Consider the following 16097-nt stretch of genomic DNA (forward strand, 5'->3'; position numbering starts at 1 on the left):
TGTTCTCATTCTTAGTGATTGGATTGTGCGACCAACGTATTGTTGGCCGCACGAGCAATCAGCCAGGTATATCACGAAACTGGATGAACAGGAAAGAGCATTTTTGATTCTAAATGTCTCACCGGTGTTTTTGGAGGTAAATCAAAAATGCTCTTTCCTGTTCATCCAGTTTCGTGATATACCTGGCTGATTGCTCGTGCGGCCAACAATACGTTGGTCGCACAATCCAGTCACTAAGAATGAGAACAAACGGGCACAGACATAAAACCAAAATTGTTTTTTTGAAGCAAAGCCTCTCTAAACATATTACCCTGTCACACGGAGGCGACTTCTCGTGTATAAAAATCACCCAGTTTGAGCAAATCCCAGAAAACGCTCCGGATCGTGTTAAAACCCTCAATCGAAGGGAGTCTTACTGGATATATAAGCTTAATACGCTATATCCACAGGGACTAAATGAAGTCATCGAATCCATTTAGGTCCTCCCCTGTTCTCCTAACAGCGATCCTGTCTGTCCATTCCCCCTCGAGATCATAATCACACCGTTCAAAGCAATCAACAGAAACACGAGGTATCACTTACCTCAAAGGTGTCCCAGTCTGCCTCGGATAGACGCTTCTTTCTTCCCCTGCGGCGGTCTGCCATCCAGCGGTTCCGTCCTTTCTATTTGGTTTTGCGTTCCTACCTTTTTGACCCTCTGCGCTAGTCGTAGTGGCCAGGTAGGACACGAGCTAAGATAGTTCCCGGTTCCCAACTCCATTTGCATACACCGGAGACACAAAATGTTTTACAACAAGTTTTATCAATTTTTATTATATACGTAGGAGTGGGACTTCTTACATTTATATTCATTTCTCTATGCTTTTATGTATTTATACAATATTTATTCTATTATTGTTAATATTTACACTAGTAGCATATATTTTAATCAATCCATTGATGTATGATATTGTAGTGATTCTCATTTGCAACAGTCTATGTAATGTATTGTTTTATAATCCCGTACAAAAACGGGGAATACACTCTAACTTTGACCCCCGGTAATTCACGTGATCCCGTATACGTACTTCCGGGTTCCCGGTCAAAGGATTAGATATAATGAGTTCAGTTTTATGCCTGATGAAAGCCCTAGTCCAGGGCTGAAACGCGTCGCATCTCAAGTTGTATCAATAAAGCGGAATCCTTTTAACAAATTAGACCCCCGCGTGGAATCTGTACGTAGCGCCACCATAACCTCGCTTTCGGGCAACAAAGGATATTCATACACCGTTCCTGGATCCTGGTCCATCAGTGAACGTGGAGATTCGAGGTCGGCGGCTATGTTCTTCTACATGCTCATATCATCTAAACTAAGGTGAGAGTTGTTCCTTCCACTCCTACCTTTGAGCCTAACTTTATCACACGATTGTTGCGCCTTTCTCTCCTTTGTTTTCCCACTTGGGTACCGGGGACTCTTTCCCCACTACCTTGATCCCAGGACAAATCATCTCTCATATTAATTTAGCATTAAATATATGTAGTTTCTCACAAGTAAATCCACTGAGCACTACACAGTGCACAAACACAAGCTTACATCAAACGGAGGAGAAGGGAACATTGTAATAATTGGTAGAAATAATTAGTAAACCAGTAACATGCAGTCTATAGCCTGTGCTGTGTGAGCACTAAATGTTAATAGCTTATCTGCACATAGCTTATAGTGCCGACGACAGGGTGGGGGAGGGGACCAGCACGAGGTGCAGAAAGAGACAGATACAGTTCTGTAGATTCACAGACTGGGATAGAGGCACTTATTGAGAACGGCAGAGATATTGTACCTCACTATTCTGTGCAGGAGACATCTGTATCTACAGTTCTGAACACATCCAGCTCTGCTTCATACACAGAGAGCGCTCTGTCACAGGACCTCCTCCACAAGGATAATAGGTAGAGTTGTTCTACATACCAAGAGCTATTGATTTGTGGTTCTACACCAACTTTACTACAGCTGGGAAAGATTTTTGTAAAGTAGCTTCAGAACAGAAAATGCTGAAAGAAAAGTGTGAGCAGCACATTATAGGCATTTTTCTCTTTGTTATAAAAGGAGGAATCACATTTGACAATTTATTTAAAATTCTTATGACATTGGAGTTGCACTTTAAGCATACATAATAAAAAAAAGTGTCAGGATTCAGGGGTAGTGGACCCATTGTACCGCCGCGAGCGATGATGTAAGCCGACACCTGGGAGTCTAAGTGGCATCCGGTTTTCACCAGAGCCCGCTGTAACATGGTACCACCAGGTTGCTCCACAGGCATGACTTTGCTCGGGGTTGGCGGCCAAGTGGAGGTACAGAAATGTGAGGCAGAATCGTAGTTGGGGACAGACAGGAGGTCAGGACAGGCAGCATGGGCTCAAAGTTAATGGCAGAGCAGAAGGTCAGGGCTGGCAGCAGAGGAACTGGGATCACTACGGGAAGCGTAGCATAAATGCACAGGGAATCAAATACAGCTTTTCAGTAAGGCATGAGACACAAAGATCCAGCAGAGGACGCAGGAAGGGGCCGGGAATTTAATTGGGATAGGGGACCGCCGCTGGAGCCAGGGAAGGTAAGCGCTGCTGCTGACGTGGAGGGGCACAGAGGGGAACACGGGTGCTCCATACTTAAAGAAATTATATCATAGTGCCTAGGAAGCTAAGATTATAATCTGTGTTCCACATTATAAAAACAGAATTTGGAAAATACCCCCCCCCCCCCCTAGAGAAATACCATTTACCTTTTTGGATACATGAACTAAAAGTTGAGAATGTGGCTCATGATAAACACATGTAACATCCCCCACTGGGGCCTAGCGATAGCTGGGGCCCAGAATACCGGAGTGGCTGGTGGTTGCGGCCTAGGCACGCTAGTGTCACAGTGCTTGGTATGGGGACTGGAGGGCTGTCGCAGAGTCTGGCAGGTCTCCAGCAGGTGGTGTTGGCAAGAAATGATATGAAGGGAGAGGCTGTGGTACTGGTTCTCTTTGGGGAAACCCTTAGAGTCTGTAATGTGTGTCCCTGGTAGATAGATGGGGCGCCCTTGGTGGTGATACAGTTGTAGCAGGGACCAGACATAGGCAATGTTGTGCATAAAAGTAACTTACAGTTCTTTATTCAACCAACGGTAACAACACGCCAAACGATTCGGTACAAATGCAGTACTGGAGTGATTTTGGAGAGGAACCTCAGGAGTTGTCTCACCAGCCTGGATGCAGGGGCAGGCTGGGGTGTAGCTGTGTCCAATGCTGGAAGCTGCAGCTTTGTCCTGTTTGTCCTGTGTCACTCTGTCTGTAATAGCTGAGCTGAGGCCTAGGAGGCCTGTGAGCAGAGCATGTGCTCTGAGCTCCTCCTGTGTTGAGAGCTGGGTCTGAAGAGATCTGCTCTCTCTGAAGTTTCTAGAACTCTCTCTGAGCTCTGACTAACTAACTCCTCCCCTGACTAAGGGTTTAGTTACTCCCTTGTCAGGTGGTCTCTTCCTCCAATCACACTCCAGTTATAAATAGTGGAACTGTAACGTCCGTGCCTAACTTCGCACTATCCGCAGTTTGCGGAATAGATGGACGTTTATTTGTGTGTGTGAACTGTGTCTTACTGCATGTGTTTGGATTAACTGAGCCACACCCTGCTCCTTGCATTTTAGTTCTGCCCAGCAAGGGTTACTAGCTTGATGGACAGTTCCTCCAGTGTGCTGCTGGAGGCGTGTCCGGGATCGGCTTTTATATACCTGCCTGCTCCCATCTTACCTTGCCGGTTATTTTTAGTTTGACCTGTGTTTATACCCGTTTGTTCTTGACCTGTCTCTGCTTGTCCGTCTGTATCTGTATTTGAGTCTGACCTGTGTATATCTGTTTGATCTTGACCTGACCTGTTTATAATCCGTTTGATCTTGACTTGACCTGTGTATATCCTGCCTGTACCTGTATCTGACCTATGAACCTGTTTGATCTTGACCTGACCTGTGTATATCCTGCCTGTACCTGTACCTGTATCTGGCCTGTGATTATCTGCCTGTACCTGTATCTGACCTATGAACCCGTTTGATCTTGACCTGTCCTGTGTATATCCTGCCTGTGTCTGTATCTGATCTGTGAACCCGTTTGATCTTGACCAGACCTGTGTATATCCTGCCTGTACCTGTACCTGGATCTGACCTGTGATTATCTGCCTGTAGACCTGTATATATCTATTGTTTTGTCCCTGTCTCAGTCCAGTGTTTGTATTCTGTGTACCAGTGTGAACACTGGTCTATTCCTGTATTCCGGTTACCTGTTCAGTCTTGTTGGTTTCTGTGCGCCAGTGTGAACACTGGTCTATACCTGTGTTTCCGTTACCTGTCCGCTCCACCATCCAGCAGCTGCCAGAAGTAAGTGTCCCCTGTCCTGTTGTAGAGTCACTCAGGGACCGTCAGTTAGGTTCCTGATAGTGGGTTCGCCCTTATCAGGGAGGTTTATCTGCTTTAGGCAGGGCCTTAGCCCGCAGGGACATCGCAGGGTGAGTTCGCCATCACTTACGTAGTCTGACAGCTAGCGCCAAGTCTGGTTGTGGTTGCGCGTTTGCTGGACAGGTGCTGACAGGAACATCATTGGATAATGACATAACATTGCTTTAACCCATGCCTATCCAGGCAGAATCTACCGCTGCTCAATTATCTCTATATATGTATTGCATAGAAAAAGGGCTTATTCGCAATTCCTCTGCCATGCACATTGGCAGGGACGTTGCACACACCTTTGGGTTGAATGTGTGTCTATTCTCGCTTGGACAGTTGTAGTTTTTATATTGTGGCCAATACTGTACTGATGGTGTACAAGTAGGGTTCACTGTGCCCACCATATTGGCTATTTCTGCCCTCCAAGATGTTAGGGTTTCTGTGTCCAATGCTATATTGCATAGTGTGTCCTCATAGTAATTGCTCTGGCCGTTGTCTCGGTTGTTTTTTATGATAGAGGTGGGTCTAATTTTACATACTAAACAAGTATTATAGCAATTGATAACTGCTAATTGTTAAACATTTTTACAATCTGAGATTTCACTGGGGAAGGATGCACTTAAATTGCATAATAATAAAAGGTCACATAATTATTATTAAAGGAAAAACTGTGAGTCAGGATATTATCCAAAGGAAAGTACTTGTTGTTGAGCTTTATAAGCTTCACTTATTTTCTGGCATGCTCAGTTGTGAAAGCTGGGTGGGTAGACTGTACATAGGCCAGTTATTGCAGGATCCAAGTCCCAATGCCCGAGGAGCCCAAGCTATCACACAAGGTGCCATCTCTAGCAGAAATAAAAGCAACACACCTTGCTGTGTTGTAACCTACCTTTGCTTCCCTCCTGTCATCTCTGTGAGGAGTGAAATGCTGAGTAATCTCATCTACCCGAGGGGAGGGGGGTATGTGTGGTGTTCTTCTGTAAAAAATAAAGCATGAATGTAACCTTGTTGTTGGCAAGGAACCTGCTACTACTCCAAAAGATAAAACGGAATAGTGTACATAGCTGGAATCTTTCCTCCTTTTAAAGTAAACTTTTTATATACCAGTATATATAAAAGATAGAGCTGCTTTGGCATCTGGATGGTATTCTGTCCATTGAGGACATTACAGTTCTTAGTGTGGATAGCTCCGCTTATCTCAAGAGTAAAATAAGGTTATTGTATCAAGTCACATACTTGGCATAAGAAAAACAAAATGAGTCTTTGAGGAGTGAGACTAGTTTTATTTTGAGCATGGGTTATTTATTATAACATTTTAGAAATGCATCAGAAGACAGATATTCAGTGTTTATACACTCCACACCTTGCCATCTGGCATCACCCTCAGGCAGTTATACACACTGAGTAGGACTGGCCCACCATTGTGCCAGTGAAAGCACCTGTGGGCCCAAATCCCCTGCTGCAGCTAACTCCACCCACTGCTGCCTGTGTCAGGACTTCAACTCTGTGTCCTGAGAGAACACAGATAGAGTTGAATAACATGCTGAAGCAGTGCTATTAGCTCTCTGCATCATCACTGTTCCCGTTCTGCAGCTATGTGACCGGCCCATGTGATGATGTCATTACGTCTCTCCAGCTGCAGCAGGAGAGGGAGATGAGAAAAGGAGAGCTGCTGGGGAACGGGGACAGGTGAGTATGTGGTGTTTATTTTTTTAATTAGCTTTAAACAAGGAAAAGGGGATAAATGAGGCATCACAATTTGGGCTGGTACGAGAGGGGGTCACAGTATGAGGGAGAGATGAGAGGGACCACAATATGCAGGGTTGATGAGAGAGGGAGATGAGGGATAAAATTTTAGGGGGAGATGAGAGTGGCCACAATATGAAGGTGAGATGAGAGGGGCCACAAAATGAGGGGTGATGAGAGGGGCCACAATATGAGGAGGAAATGAGAGGGGGGATGAGGGGCCAAAATATGAGGGGTAGTTGAGAGGGGCCACAATAATAGGGGGAGATGATAGGCGCCACAACATAAGGAGGAAATGAGCTACCACAATATAAGAGGGATATGAGAAGGGCCACACTATGAGTTGAGATGAGGGGCCACAATAGGAGCTGGAAGAGGCGCTGATTGCTTTCAATAGTACCTAATTCTGGACCTTCCATCCATGTTCACAAGAGTGAATTGAATTTAAAATTCATTTCAGGCGCATCTAGAATATCTTCTCTACTTCTCTGTGAATACAATAGTCCATGAAAGGCCAAACAGTACCATAAACAATATATACAGTATAATATATATATATATATATATATATATATATATACATTATAATATATAATATATTTATGTCACTTGATTGAACCATAAGATATTTATGTCCCTGGTTTATCATGTCTGATTTTGATAGCTCACCTTTAACCCCTTCCCGACACGCGCCGTTGCATGGAGAGGGCTCGCGGGCCAAACCCTCCCCATAGCTGGTAAGTCTTTGCTTCATATTGCAGCAAAGGCTTAACGGTAACACCCGCGATCAGTGGTAGCACATTCTTCCAAAGACCCGAGGCTGTTCCATTTTAACCCATTTATTACAATGTGCTACTTGTACATTGTAATGAATGAGGAGGAAAATCCCCATATACTGCCATACTGTAGTATGGCAGTATATGATAGGATCGATCAGACAACCTAGGGTTAAAGTAGCCTAGGTAGTCTGAAAAACATTAAAAGTAAAAATTAAAAAAAAAATTATAATAAAAAACCTAAAAATTCAAATCAGCCCCCTTTCCCTAGACCTGATATAAATATTAATAAACCATAAAAAATATTAACACATTAGGTATCGCCGCATCCAAAAATTCCTGATCTATCAAAATATAATAACGTTTTATCACTGCGTTTAAACCCGTAATGGAAAAGTTGCATGGTCGCACATTCCTAAAAATGATAGAAATGAAAACGCAATAAAAAAATGACACTACCAACAGCTCCGTACACCAAAGTATGAAAAAGTTATTGGCACCAGAAGATGGCAAAATAAAAAAAAATATTTTTGTACAGAAGGTTTTAATTTTTGTAAATGTATGAAAACATTATAATCCTATACAAATTTGGTATCCCCGTAATCATACCCAAAGAATAAAGTAGACTTGTCAAATCCAAGCCCACAAGAAAATGGCGTAAGTGCGTTTTCACCATTTTCACTGTGTTTGAAATTTATTTCCCGCTTCCTAGTACACGGCATGGAATATTCAATACCTTCACTATGAAGTACAATTTGTTACGCAGAAAATAAGCTGTCACAGAGCTCTTTATGTGGAAAAATAAAAAAGTTATAGATTTTTGAAGGTGGTGAGTGAAAAATGGAAGTGAAAAAACTAAAAAGGGCCAGGTCGTTAAGGGGTTAAAGAGATGCGGTAAGGATTTTTGATATTTTATGCAATAGCCACTATAAACACTATAAAATTCCACCAAAATAATCTGTAGCATAATGAGAAATTTCGAGTGATCTGACCCATTACTTGAATTAATATATCCTGCCACAGTACTGATACATTTTTACCATTGATAAAGAGGATAAATAGAAGAAATGTTAGGTTTGGAGAGCAATCCCCTATACAGTACATCCTGCAAAGAATACAAAAATCTCTCCCCAAAAAAATCTATTGAAAAGTCATCTTCCCGAAAACAATGACCGACAGTAGCCGTGGTGTCACCAGCCTGAAATGTAAAAAAAACAAAGAACATGAGCTTATTCTTCAGAGAGGAAGTTTTGACTGTGCAGTTGGAGATTCCTGATTAGGGCCTGATGACATACTCAGTGCTGAGGACTCTGCTATTGGTGAGGTGAGAGCAGGCTATGCTCAGTGTCTGATCTCAGCCCTGCCCTGAGCCTGGAAACAAGATACATTTCATGTCAGGCAGCTCTCAACTCCACACCCCTGGCTTGAACTCCCACTCCTGTTCCTCATCCCTGAGCCAGGAGCAGCTCCTGGCTGAAAACACGTGGATCCTCCTCAGACACTCGCTGGATTACACTGTCCGCTTGTTATTATTGCTTCAGCCCTATTGATTCTTTTATACATGACTTCTTTTCAAATTTGGGCATTTTTGTATTTCTTTAAATCTAAGTTGGTTCACACACAGGATTATTGTATGGATTGGAAGAAGAAAACTTTTGGAGGAAATTTTGGAATTGCCAGGATGCTACAGTGCAGCTAATGGTATTTGCAGTGCTGGTCAAGCAGTGCACCCTGTGCTCAGACAAGCTGGGACTGCCTGTCTGTGATTGACAGCAAATATGAAGCACTATCCCTGACAGATTTGGAGGAGCTGCTTCAGCTTGAAACGTGTGAGGTAATGTGAATTATATTTACATGTGTATGTGGGATGATCAACTCTTATTACCTGTGCCAGCAGAGAATCCTTGAATAATCATGTGCTATATGGGTAACGTTGTGAATTTCCCCACTGTGGGACTAGTAAAGGATTATCTTATCTTATAAAAAAATTCAAAACACTGTGCAAGTATCTGTAGAGTTTAGAGTTTACTTAGAAGTAATCAAAGAACAGATAATACATGTGTCATTGTCCATGTATTGATGTTGAAGCCGCTTCCGTTAAGGTCAGCATTCCTACATGTAATAAATACCCGCATTATTTTTAGGGTTGTGAATCTATACTGTTGCTCTTATGAACTGAAGTTTTTATTCCTTAAGTAGCCCGTGTAATGCTTTGCTTGAAATCTCACAAAACAGTCAATGAGATGTGTATTGTGTGAAGTGTTCGACATGACTCCAATCCTATTACTTGTATGGCATCTAACCAGGACCATTTCCAATTAAAAAAAAAAAACATCAAAGTTGTTGGAAGGTGCTACAGTAAATGTCAAAATAAGTGCCAATACCGTACAAGTGCCATCACCAAAGGCACATAAACATGTGGTATTATGTTTATAATTAGGTCATGATTTTTTTTTTTAAATGAGACTATAATTACTATAAATATATTATAATGTTTAATAATTAAAGAAGGTAAGAAAAGCTCAACAAAGTACCGTAAGTATATCATACTTATAAAGCAAGTATTTGTACTGTAAATCATTAGCTATGGTGAGTTTTTCATCAAAGTCGCAAACTTCAATTTCAAAATCAACAATAAAGCAGAACATGTCACAAGTTATAAATGACATCATCTGTTTTATTCTGGTCAGCACATAGTGATGGGAACCTGGCCTGTTAACCTGAGTGCACTATTAGTTTGAGTAATGGGAAAATTGTCATTGTAAATGAAAAGTAGTTGCTAGGAACTTTAATCTGCTTAAAGCCAATGCAATCTCAGTGTGGGGTATCCTCCAAAATCCATGTGCTACTTCAGTGTCTACACCCCATACCGGCTCCACATCATACTTTACTTTTCACAACACTTAGAATGGAAAGTTCAAGAGTTATGGACGTAAAAACCTTCTTAGCTTATTGTATATGGAAACTCTGGAGAGGAGCGCTATTGTTTTTTTTTTTTATAAAGTATACTAAGATTGACTCTCTAAAACAACAAATAAAGAGGGTGCAGAAAAAGTTCTGAAGATTTATGGTCTCAAGTCAAGATAGATAGCTCTTTCAATGAACTTTTCCAGATGCCCATTCATCTATCCATCGAAAGGATGCAGAAGTTCAAGTAGTAAATAATTGGGGCATTGGTTGACCAGTTCCTGAGATCAGCCTAGAGGTCACCTATAAAACAATGTGAAGAATGCTTGTGGAGTGGGCAAAAGTAGTGTTTTTTTTAAAATGCTTTTTTTTTTGCAGAAATGTAACCTTGAAAACAGGAACAGAGAGGGAAATCCAGTAACATTGTTGATCCTTTTTTTGGATGAGTAACGATCCTGAGTCGTTATGATAATAATTATCTGTGCTTTTGTCGAAGTTAGTTTCTTATTTGTTCTGATCGAACATTTTTTTCGATTTAAACGTGTGGATGGTCTATACATACCATACATGTGCATCTGGTCTGGGCTGAACTTATAACACTGCAACAATGAGTTCCTTCCAGTTTTGAATACAATGACTTAAATCATTAGGGGAGTAGTTGTGAACGTCAACAAAGACATTTGAAGAAGTCCTCTCCCAACTTGCTTCCGTTTTCCAGGGTACGTGAACATGGAGCACAATTGTGACTATTCTTAAGAGCTGATGATCCAGTGAGCAAGCACAAACAGTTAATGGTGAAGGCTTTTAAAGGGGAAGCTTAACAATAGACCATAAATGTATTTCCCTCTGAAAGTTGAAGAAATGGGAGGTTCTTAAAAAGGAGTATGTCAACCGTGGGGTCACAAATAAGACATAAGCATATGTTCTTGTAGGTAAAATCTATTAAATCTATCTGCACTGTACTCCATTTTATGGTTTGTCGGGTGCTCTGGATAGGATCCCAATCCAGTATAGTATTAATTGTAAAATACAGTTACACTGTTGATATCAATTATGAGTTTTATTATTATTGACCTTTGTCAGACAATATAATAGGACAAGTGAAAGTCACATTCAGGTATAAACATATCATCGCTTCAGCATAATAAATCTATAGGTTGCATACTTTAGTGTGAAAGCAGCATATATGATGCTGGACGATATAGTTTAAGACTGTCTAGTCATACATTGCACCTTCTATTAATTGGCTTTTGTTACACCAGAAAACTGGGACAAATATCTGTCAGGTCAGCGTTATTTTTGGTGCATGGACTTTTTTTTGTTGAACTAGTCATAGGAGAGCCTGAAAACTGTCTAAAACCCTTTATAAATAAGCTGCAGACAGGTCTTTTAGTGCAAATTATGACAGAATTCTGTCGTACACATATTAATAAATCTCCCCCATTATCTCATATAGAAATACAATAGCATTACATACATGTAGCTAAAATGTCTTCTTTGTTATATATCTTCATGAGTATGTTATGTGATCTCTAATGGGTTAATACTTAGAAGTATCGATTCCATAGCTCAGATGGCCCAGAGGTGAGTTGGTGGGTCCACAGATTTGCCAAAAGCTAAGTGGGACCCCAGAGTACCATCACTGTTATTATCTGTACCATACAGATACTGTACAGGTATGCAGCATACAGAATCACATCTATCATCATGAGTTACTATAATGAAATAGGTAGGTTGTGTGACAAGCTCCCCAGTTTATTGTTATATACTATAGAATCAATGGATGGATGACATGACAGCTAGATGCATTGTCTAGCCTTGTAACCAACATCATTTCCCATGGGGCCCTACCTTCTCAACAACACTGTGGGGCCCAAGTTAGTATGAACACATTGCTACTGCTCGGGGCCTACTGTGGATTCCTGGATCTCAGAGCTACAACAGCTTATATTGAAGGGAAGAGCCTGTCAGCAGTTTACTGACATTTAAAGACAATACATAACATTCAAAGACAATGGTAATTTGTGTCAGGGATGTTTTATGAATTGCAAATGAATTTCAAGTATTCTTTGCATAAACCTGTAGAAATGTAGAGGCCCCGAGAATAGATTTTATTGGTGGGCTCTAGAATCGCAGTGTGACACTGGAGGTCCTTCATTTTAGGTGTCAGTACGACACTAACTTTGGACATCCATTAATTGGTAACCTTTTCTGTCATGTTTCAATGTCATCTTAGAAAGTGTAAAAGATCAAGCTAGATTGTAATGACTTTAACCTTTAATAAACAGAAGCTTTAAGGAAACCTACCAAGAGGAATCTACCATCAGAAGTAGATCTGATGGTAAATTCTTCTTGCCTTACTCTGCCCTAATCTGTAATTTATTAAACCAGGAACCTAACCTAACTTGTTAAAAACTTTATTTTAGTAATATGTAAATTAACTGCAGAGGCTACTGGGGAGTGTACAAGCCTTAGCTTCCAGTGCCGGCCAGGCTAGTGCATGTCCCAGTAGCCTTTGCAGATAATTTAAATATTAATAAAATAACGTTGTTAACAAGTTAGGTTAGGTTCCAGGATTATTAAATTACAGATTAGGGCAGATGCAGGCAGGAGAAATCTACCATCTGCTCTACTTCTGATAACAGCATCCTCATGGTAGGTTTTATTTAAGTGCTTATGTAATTTGGTTAGAAAACACAGCACTTGAGCATTGTTCATGTCTGCTCCTCGCCTTGATTTCAGGCCAGTCCTCATGCCAGTCTTAATTCCACACCATAGGGTTTATCACAGATCAGATGATCTCAGTTCCCCTCTATAATAGGTGACATCAGAGCATTGAAATTCAAGCACTTGCTTCAGACTTAGAAAAACATATTTACACTTGGACAAGCGTACCAGCCAATTATGGAACAATGCAAGTTGGCGCAATACGGGAATGGTGTATAATGCATTCTTCCACGGACTTGTACATTGTTTTGTGTGTTATTTTACTCAGCAAAACAAACTGCCTTGTAGACTGTCCAGAAATGTTTTCCAGAACGGCAGACGTTAAGAGATGAGTTTCCCATGAAATAACCTATTATGTATAAACAAGGGCTCAAATAATAAAATCACCTTAAAGTGAGTGGCTAATGCATAGAACTGTGTTAGAGTTTTAGCTTTCTCAGCTGGTATACACGGTCATGTGTAACTGCCCTTTAATAATAAGAATAATTCCTTTATTTATCAAGCACACACAGATTACGCAGCGCTGCACAGAACTTGCCAAATTGGTCCCTGTCCCTATGGGGCTCACAATCTAAACAATTTGACTAGTGTTGGCCTAACCTTCAGTGGCTTGATATGTACGGCATATAGGACCCTCCTGAAATTTGACTAGAAGATGTGTAGTGGCTATAAATATAATAAAAAAATTCTAGGAATACTTAGACTGATTGTATGTATGTACTTTAGACTGTATTGACAATTTTAGAATTTGGATCATCACTTGTCCCCCCAAATTTCCCAATTGATTGGAAGAATAAGCTGTATTCCATCCCTATGAGGGATACACAAATTGTAACAAACAAGATAGGGGAGAGAGACCCCTCTTGAATCTGAACAGATTTGCCTCGGAAACATAGAAGTACAGTATCTTCATCTTAAAGGAAACCTACCATTTCAAATGGTTGGTGTAAGCTGTAAGTACCGAGCACCAGCTCAGGGTGAACTGGTGGCGGTGCTTACTTTCGTTAGTGTTATTAACCGCTGTATCGCGGTTTTAACACTTTTTAAACTTCATAGCAGAAGCTGCTTCGGCGCTGTGTGCGAACGATCGTGCGCGCGCCTACATAGGAAGTGCAGGAGACGTTTCGCGTGCACGGTCGCGCGCAGCGCCGAAGCAGCTTCTGCTACGAAGTTTAAAAAGTGTTAAAACCGCGATACAGAGTTTAATAACACTAACGAAAGTAAACACCGGCACCAGCTTACCCTGAGCTGGTGCTCGGTACTTACAGCTTATACCTACCACTTGAAATGGTAGGTTTCCTTTAACAGGGAAAATTGCAGCCTGTTTCTTCACAAACTAGAATTTCTCAAGGAAGTATATTATAAAAATGTTCACAACACTCCCCCCCCCCCCCCTTACACAATAATAAAAAATCTTCTGAAATGACAGTTAATCTTTAAATTCATGTACAACATGACAGAATATGTTGGTGCTATTCAAGCATGAGGGTATAAGTAATGTTTCAAGCCCTCTCATCTGTATATACTTAGAGAAGTAACAGCCAAGAACTAATCATAATGTGGGATAATGAATTATAGATGGATTATAAATTATTATTTTAAGCATGTTCGTTGTTTTCTGTCTCCTTCTGCAGGTCGAGGCCTGCGATTATATAGCTGGGAGCTTTTTTTGTGAAAACCATTTTACCAGTGACATTCCTCTGCTTATGCTTAACGTAGAAAACTGCATTTTCTTTTAGCGGATAGTTTTATTTTGCTTCTTTAGCGCTTTATGTGTTCATCTATTGAACATGTTTTACCAATTTTTTTAATTTGGTAACATTAATTTCAGTAACATCTATAATACTGGTGATATTGCCAGCCATAGCTCTACCAGTATAAAAGTTGTTTTGGATAGTCTTAAAAATGCATTAATCACATTAACCACATATGCCATCCCATAAAGTGCCCATAAAATCCAACCCACTACTGACAGCATATTATGAGTCTGTAGTTTGTTGTATCACTCTCTTTAGGAGTATTATAGCATTATTTTTATTTTATGTCACATTTTATATTTTTCTTATGTTTACATTTGAATATTTTATGTGTTCCGATTTATTTCCCCAGTTGCCCTTAGTTCACTTGAACAGTCCCATGCACCACTGGAGTGTAACCTTGGCCGGCAGCCAGTCAGGGGCACTGTCTCGCATGATAGAAAATCTGTGAACTCTCCAAATTCCACCTAAAAAGTGGAAACAAATCAGGTTACATGGTTTAATTTCTATTTTTTTTCACAATGGAGCTACACAAAGAATCTATATTACATGAGGGACTTCACAGTACAGCAACGTACAAGTTTATATTAGTAATATTCACACAGAAATGTGTTTTTCTATATTCACATTTAAAAAAATAATATGCATACATACCAGAATTAGAGTCTTATACATTTCGGAGCCGTCCACCTGAATAAAACTCTTCTGCTTGGTGAATTTAATACATTGCTTTATGTGGTGTAATAACCTCAGTCTTTTATCATAACACCATTCTGAACAAGGAAAAACTTTATAAAGCTATATCTTAAAGCACTTCAGATAATTGTGATTGTGCTGTAATAATATAATATATAGTGGCCACAATTTGGAGGCAGTGGAATCAGACTGTGGATATATGAAGGGAAAGTGTTGTCAGGACCTTAGAGATCCGCTGATCTATTGTATCTTACAAGAGACTTATAAGGTCTGGAAATTTTCTCTCCAAAGTGTGCTACTGTGTAATAAATGGTTTATGGGTGGTGAGTGATGCAGTTCATGTGCAGATCAGACCTGTTGGTTATGTTATATATAAATAATGTCCTATGTATTATATAATGTCTATGTCTATACATTGTAGCTATGTGTCTCAGTTGAGGAAGACTGCGGTTTTTAACCCCTATAATTGGGGATATAAACTACAGTATACATTTTAGTTTTTCAGCTTAATGTACTCAACTGAATGTGGCTGTGTGTAATGGATCTGTTGCCTGTATTTGTCATCTGTGTCGTGTTTTCCTCCTTCGTCTCCCATATGGACATAAATACGGTCCGTGTGTCCAACCTACTTACAGTCCGTATAAATACGAAAGGCTGGAAAATGATGTCATCGGGTTGATCCAGTTACTTGATTTTGTGTGACCTAGCAACCGATCCACAAATACAGACAGGAATAGGACCTGATTAAAGAAAATGTTGCAGATGTTGAACACTGACTACATTGAATAACACTGATAAGTGAGACTGCTGTATAAAATACGGATGAGACACATTCGTGAAACGGCATAGTTTGCAGGTAGCTTAACACTGCAATCTATTGGTGTTTGCATAGATCATGTAGTCATTCCGAGGCATTACTACAGTGGTAGCAGCCATTGCAGCTGCTATGTGGCCCGCAGTGTCAGGGGTCCCCGTCATCTGACCTGCCACACTAAAGAATGGAGGATGTGCACCATTATATATTCTGTTTCCCTGAAAATA

The 16097-nt window shown here is 40.5% G+C and overlaps 1 protein-coding gene across 1 annotated transcript in view; it reads left to right on the forward strand.

The window, feature by feature from the left end:
- Window positions 1-8374: 8374 nt before the first annotated feature.
- Window positions 8375-16097, forward strand: part of ARHGEF9 (Cdc42 guanine nucleotide exchange factor 9) — a 277721-nt gene continuing 269998 nt past the window's right edge. Inside the window, exon 1 of the mRNA XM_072123413.1 lies at window positions 8375-8803. The gene's annotated coding sequence lies outside the window, so the exon portion shown is untranslated. The remainder of the gene's footprint in view (window positions 8804-16097) is intronic.

The sequence above is a fragment of the Engystomops pustulosus genome, chromosome 9 (assembly GCF_040894005.1).
Source record: "Engystomops pustulosus chromosome 9, aEngPut4.maternal, whole genome shotgun sequence".
Lineage (NCBI taxonomy): Eukaryota > Metazoa > Chordata > Amphibia > Anura > Leptodactylidae > Engystomops > Engystomops pustulosus.